Genomic DNA, 7,035 nt, shown 5'->3' with positions numbered 1-7,035 from the left:
TAAGAGGGAATTCCTCCTGCTTAACTGCTTCAAACTGAAACATCAGCTCTACCTGAGATTCAAGCCTGCCAGCCTTTGGACTATAACTACACTATCAGCTCTCCTGGGTCTCCAGCTTGCTAGCTCACCCTGCAGATCCTGGGATTTATCAGCCTCTACAACCATGTAAACAAATTTCTTATAATAAAACTCTTTCTATATAGATATACATCCTATTGGTCCAATTTCTCTGGAGAATCTTTTTAACTAATTCAGAAGGTAAAGGTGTATCTATTAGTTCTACTACTTTTTATGGTAAACACAATGTAGTAAGCAGAATTCTAAAAATAGCCCCCAAGTTTTCATATCTTAATTTTGAGAACTGTGAATATGATGAGAGACCACTTCCATGATTATGTTATGTTATATGGCATATCTGATTTAAAAATAGAGAGAATATCTGAGTGGGCCTAATTTCATCACATAAACCTATCTAAAAGCAGAGAGTTTTCTCTAATTGGAGGCAGTAATGGAGGTCAGAAAGAGTAGAGTGAGAAGGGTTCCACATGAAGGATATTGAACCAGCTGTGATGCTGTGAGAGGGCCTATAAGAAGATAAGTGAAAAGAACTGTGAGTGGCCTCTAGAAATTCAGAGCGACTCCAAGCCAATAGCCAGGTAACAAAGAGTTCAGTCCTACTACGGCAGGAAAATGAATTCTGGAAAACCTGAATAAACTTGAAAGTGGATTCTTCCCCAAAGCCTCCAGATAAGAACCCAATTTGCTGATACATTGACTTCCACCTGGTGAGACCCCAAGCAGAGAACTCAGTAAAGTCTGCCCGGACTTCGGTCCTACAGAATTGGGATAATAAGTGAGTATTGTTTTTAGAGTTTGTGGTAATTTGTTACACAGCTATAAAAAACTTATGCACATAGTCATGGAGATATGTTTTCCTGTGGCAGCATTAGCTGAGATTTAGGAGCCAGTCATTGGTATCAAGAGGCAGGATGTAGGGCACGTGTTTTGGCTGGTACAGACCTAGCAGATGTAGTGGTGTGGAGCCAACAGTTCCAAGGGTGGCCTTCTTGTTTCCAGCTTTCCCATTGTGGCAGAGATTGGAGTTAATGTGCAGAACAATTCTATAGTATGGTCCTCGGATTCTAGGAGTGCAGCCTAGTCCCCATTGCTTCAGCCATTCTAATGGTGTTTTGAAATATATAAAATTCTTCATATTAAATCACTGCTTAAATATAAGATAATTTCTATGATGTACTGAAATTTGACCATTATACCTCTAAATCTCTCCTACTTGTTAAATACAATGACATCTATCAGATTATTTAAATATCTGAAGTACTGACCACTCCTTACTTCTTGAAAATTCCTCTTTTTTTGATTTCAATGACATCTCACTCATCTAGTTTTTCTTATACATTTCCTCTACTAATTTTAATTCTATTTTGATGATCTCTTTTCATTCAACAAACATTTGTTGAGCATCTCCTAGGCTGAAGACACTATGTGTACAAAGTACAGGGGCCACACCAAGAACTGATTATGGACCTTGTCCTCCAGGGACTTTACAATATGTAAATAAATAACTACAGTGAGGTGATAACATCTATAATAGAGATAGGTAAAATGTACTCTGGAATCTCCAAAAGGAAAACATATAACTCTGAGGCAGTCAGGGAGCATTTCACAAAGATGATAGCACTTGAAGTGAGTCAAGAAGGATGAGTAGACATGTTTTGGACAGATGAAGTAAGGAAGGCATTCCAGGTAGAAGGAACAGAGAGGGCAAAGGCACAGAAGTTTGGAAGTATGACATATTAAAGCAGCAGCGAGGCATTGGCTGTGGCTGGATTTCTGGGTGAAGATGGGAGATTGGTAGAGAAATCAAGTCAGGATTTGTACAGAATGTCACATGTGGGTTGGATCCTAGAAATAGATAGGGTTTATTGGAAATAGTTATCTTATTTAAAACATTTGATGACTACCCATTATGTTCAAATAAAAACCTGTACTCCTTAACTTGGTTAAAAAGATTGTTCATCACCTAACTCTCTACTGCCCCCCTCATTCCAGTTTCTTCTCCTTTTCCGTCCATTCACTCATTTATTCACTCATTTATTTAGTCAGAGAGTTTTGGGGGCTATATCATGTAGCATGTAGCATGTGCAGGTCATTGAAAGGGCTTTCTTTGGCTTTTATTCTGGGTGATAAAAAGTCAATCGAGTGGCCTGAAATGATTTACATTTCAAAAGAATTATCCTAGCTACTGTCTGGAGTATAGAATAGGATGAGAAATAAGAGTATAAGAGTCAAATAATGAGGTTATCATAATAATCCAGAAATGACTGTGGCTTGGACCAGTATGGAAGTGATGGAGATGGTGAGAAGAATTATATTCTGTTTATTTTAAAGGTAGAAATAATAGGATTTGCTGGTGGATTTAATGTAGGGTATGAGAAAAAAAAAAAACAGGAATCAAGAATGACACCAAGCTTTTTGGTATGAGTCACAGAATGGAGATAGTTTCAATTTCTGTGTTAGAGATCATGAAAATATTGGGTTTGGGGGGAAATATCAGGAGTTGTTTTTTAACATATTGATTTTGAGATGCCTATCAGACATCCAGGCTACATTTTGAATATGCAGTTACATATAGGCACTTGAAGTTGTAGAAGAGGTTCAAGTGGGACTCATGTGTGGTCTACTTAGTATTTAAAGCTATGCGATTGGATCAGATCACCTAGAAAGTGAGAGTAGATGAGAGAGAGAAGAAATGCAAAGACTAAGCCCCAGGGTCTCCAGCTCTTAAAGCTCTGGCAAATGTGGAGGAACCAGCAAAGGAAACTGGAGGAAGTGGCCACTGAAGGAGGAGGAGAGATCCCAGGAGGGCATCAAGTACTGAAAGCCTAGTGAAGAATGTTTTTCACAGACGGAAGAATCAAGTGGATCAGGTGCAATGGAAGGTCAAGTAGGATGAGGTCAAAGAAATGATCATTGGATTTTCTAATGTGGAGATCGTTGACATATGATGAGAGCAGTTTCGATAGCATTGGGAAAAAGCCTTATTGGAGTGGGTTCAACAGAGAATTGGAGAAGAGGAACTGTAGACAGTGGGTAAAGTAATTCTTTCAAGGAAATTTATTACAATTGAAGGAGAAAAATGAGTAGTGGTAGGGAGGGAGGGAAATAGGGTCAAAAAGGGCTTTGTCTTTTTAAGAGTTGAAAAATGATATTTTTTTTGTGTTTTCCATTTTGCAGATAGAAATAATTTTATGGGAGAGTGAGGGAGAATTGTTTGCAGCAATGCCCTTGAGAAGGCAGGAGTGCCTCAAGTCTAGTGTCCAGCGAAGAGCTGGCTCAGAGAGGGATGAAGATATCCACACTAATGTTGGTGAGAGCAGAGTACATGGAAATAGAAGTAGGTGTGATGGTAGACATGGTGGCAGGTGATTTTGCAAATTCTCTTCTCACTCATTCAGTTTTCTCAGTGCAATAATAAGCACAGTTAGAAGATGAGAGTGAAGAGGGTTTGGGAACAACTCGAGATATTCAGAGAAAGAAGTTGTGAAGTGCTAATTCAGGGAGGTATATGAGTAGCCTTTGACCTCATTGAGGTCAGTGGCCTTGAAGTAACTGTTATGTGTTTTCGTCCAATAAAATTGGATATTGATGCAGATGAAAGGTGAGTTTAATTGAACTTCTCGAAGTTTTCCACTTCTTTACCTTTGCCCAGGTTGTTCCATCTGCCTGGAATACCCTCTCTACCCAGTTCACTCATCTTTCAACTTCTAGCCTAACTGTCATTTACTTAAGTCTACCAGGCAAAGTTAATAACCCTTTCTTGGAACTGTCATAGTACCATGTGCATCTTTCTATTGTTATATTTGCCATATTATAATAATTGTTCTCTATTTCTACAGTTAGTTTGGCCAGTCTTTGAGAGTGTCAGTTTGGTCACCTCAATTTCTAGTATGGTGTTTGACCCACGGTTGGCATTCATTAATTGCCTATTGAATAATATAGAGAAAATCATGAGAAAGAGTTGGTGGGAGGGAGAGGTAGGGTCTAGAGAAAGAAAGATGATAGTATTTATAATCAGCCTCGGCTGCTCTACAAGAAGAAGACCTTCTGCCCGTGAGGACAGATAAAATAACTGCTTACTAAACTCTAGTGGTGGAGTGGAATGGGGCCCACATTTGAAATGAAGCCCATGTAAACTGAGTCAAAATACTCACTTTTGCTTTGAGGAGCAAAAGAGTTCATATATATGAAAGAATTTTATAAATGAAAATGTCCTATACAATCTAAGATTATTTCTTCCAATACTCTACAGCAAGATGATAGAAATATGTTGAATTTGTATATTTTACTAGAGTGTAGGCTATATAACAAAGGAAGAGGAAGATGGGTTAAAGATAAAAAATAATCGTAACTATAATCTTGTTGGTCTTTCTACTCTTAAGAGTCTCTATGAAAGATATCATCATGATCTCTTTCAGTTACAGTATGTTCCAGTGCCTCTCTGTCTCTGAGCCAAGAGACCTGGTGTGACCTACTTTGCTAAGCCAGGTGGTAGTATAGACAGACAAAAGTGCCAGAGCACTCTGCAGAAAGTAGAGAATAAGAAACCTGCTGATCTGACTGGCTGGCATCACAATGCCCAGGTTTGAGAAATGTCTGTGCTCAGAAAAGGCAAACCTCCCACAAAATTCCAACACTCAAGGGAACTTTCTAACGCATTGGCAAAATTAACAATTTCAAAGCAATAAAGTGTTTGATCCTTGATGCTGATGGGAAGTAGTATACTTTAACCCAGGTTCTGACTTTAATTGTTCTTCTTTACTTGTCTTAGCTTTCCCTTAAGTTTCAAGTTTCTTAAGGGCAGGGACCATGTTTTATATTTCATATCCTCTGCCCACACATGCCTGCCCCAGATTTTATGGGTACTTAATTACCATCTGTTACTGATTGGGTTGTTTTAGTAGGTGTCAGGCAGCTTTCATGGTGACCAGGTATAAACAAAGCATAAAGAGGAAGGCAGGGACAAAACTTTTTCTACTATATAAACCACACATCGCTCAACCTGAAATCCTGAGAACATAAGACGTCCTGCATGAATGACTGTGGGTTTAGGATACTGTTATTCTACCCTTCTTCCCAATAATTTAAAATATATTTGTGGAAGTTTATCTTCCTTTCACTCCCTAATTTCAAATAATTTATAGTGCTGACTTTTTGCTAATGCTAGAATGAGATTTAAATTCATAAAAAAAACCTCTAGAAAACACATAGCTGTTGTGTTTTGAGGTACACCAAGAAGGCTGCCTTATCTGTGGACTTTGTAGGGTGAGTTGGGTTATGCCGTTATAATTCTGGGAGGATCTTCCAAGATGCAAATATATTTCTTGGGCAGAGTAGCACGTTAGTCTGTTATCTTCTAGTGAGAAACTCAGCTTACTTTCAGTATAGTGGATTATATTAGTCACATTAAGGAATCAAAAACAGGACAGATTAGTTTTGATGAGAAAAGGCATCAGAACATTCTGGGAACATGGAGTGATGCCCATGGAAAACAAAATAAGAGCATGAGACTAAAGACTCAAATGAAGGCTCATCCCAGAAAACAAGATCAAGATGCCAAAACAAAGAGCAAAGATAAAAAGCTGTCTAATCTATAGAGGTTGGAGAGTTTGCTTCAGTAGGGAGAAAATTCTTGAAGTTAAGGGAGAGGCTAGTTAGTATTCTGCAGACTCCTCATCACAACTACCAAACTCTCTTGCAAAAATCCTTTTCATCCTCCCTTGAAATTCCTGTCTCCATCTTCCTCGCTTCATCTATTCAATTCCTGGGCACTATCCATATTTCAATGAACTCTTTGGAAGCCTGTTCCCAGTCTTCTTCTCACCTTGCTTCTGCCTCTATTATGAGCATTTCAGAGTCCTGATACAATTGGTCTGATAACATAGTGTTGGGGAGGAAAAAATTTTACTCTATCCTTCCAGATTCTTCTGGCTGGTCTAAGAATTCAATTGACATTAGAGATTAGTGGGATAAAATCCAATTTCATTTCATATGTTTGAGGATTTCACAAAAATATTGAGGATCCAAGGACAAATTGGGCAGTTGAAGCTTATTTGCCAACTTGAGCTAAAGAGGAAGGGGTAGTGGTTTGAGACTTCAAAGAGGAGGAAGGCAATTCACATGGAGATGGAAAAACTAATGTTTGGTAAACAAATATTTGCTGAGGCATTCAGAGACAATAAGACACAGAGCAGACTCTGATCTCTAGGCCTGCTACGTCTCCCAAACTATATCTAACCCATATTCTTTGTAGATAGCTTTGGTGATAATCTTTTCTGGGAACAGACTCTTTAGACAGTTAAGGGGAAGGTCAAAAGTTCTTCCTGAGCCTTTTGTCTTTAAAAATAATCAACCTAAAATAATATTCATGTCAAAAAAACACACTTTGAGGTGGCAAATTTTTGCTCTGTTACAGTTGCTTCATAGTTCTCAAACTTTCTGACTTTCAAACCTTAACTGTAGGTCCGTTTAGCAATTAACCTCCATGGCTACACTCTGGGCTCTGTCATCACCCAGACATCCAACTCTAGAATCTCAAACTTACATCTTGATATCTCAAAAAAGCCTCTTCTGCTGAGGTGTTGCACTGCTGCACCCCAGAATTTTTCTTCTTCAGCATGGTGGAAATGTAGTTCCTTGCTTGCTCACTCTTGTTTCTCTGTCTGTTGTCCTTTGTGGCTCTACTTCCCTTCCTAATCTGGTTTATACCCCACAGCATGTCACTTTGTGTCAGAGCCTTTTTGTCTTCTGCTGAATTTGTCTTGCTGGACTTGAACTTTGGACGAGTCCCCTCCTGTCTTACATATAACTTCCCAAGCTGCAAGAGAGAATCATACAGTCATTGGACTCACTGTCACTATAACTTTATTCTTGTCAAGATCATCAGAACCCTGAGGGCTCCCTGATAGTCTTAAATAGGTCTGGTCATCTCCTATTTCCAATCCCCACAGTATCTAT

Source organism: Pteropus medius, unplaced genomic scaffold, assembly GCF_902729225.1.
Source record: "Pteropus medius unplaced genomic scaffold, Ma_sr-lr_union100, whole genome shotgun sequence".
In the NCBI taxonomy this organism is placed as follows: domain Eukaryota; kingdom Metazoa; phylum Chordata; class Mammalia; order Chiroptera; family Pteropodidae; genus Pteropus; species Pteropus medius.
The sequence above is the reverse complement of the archived record's forward strand: the minus strand, read 5'-3'. Positions refer to the sequence as shown.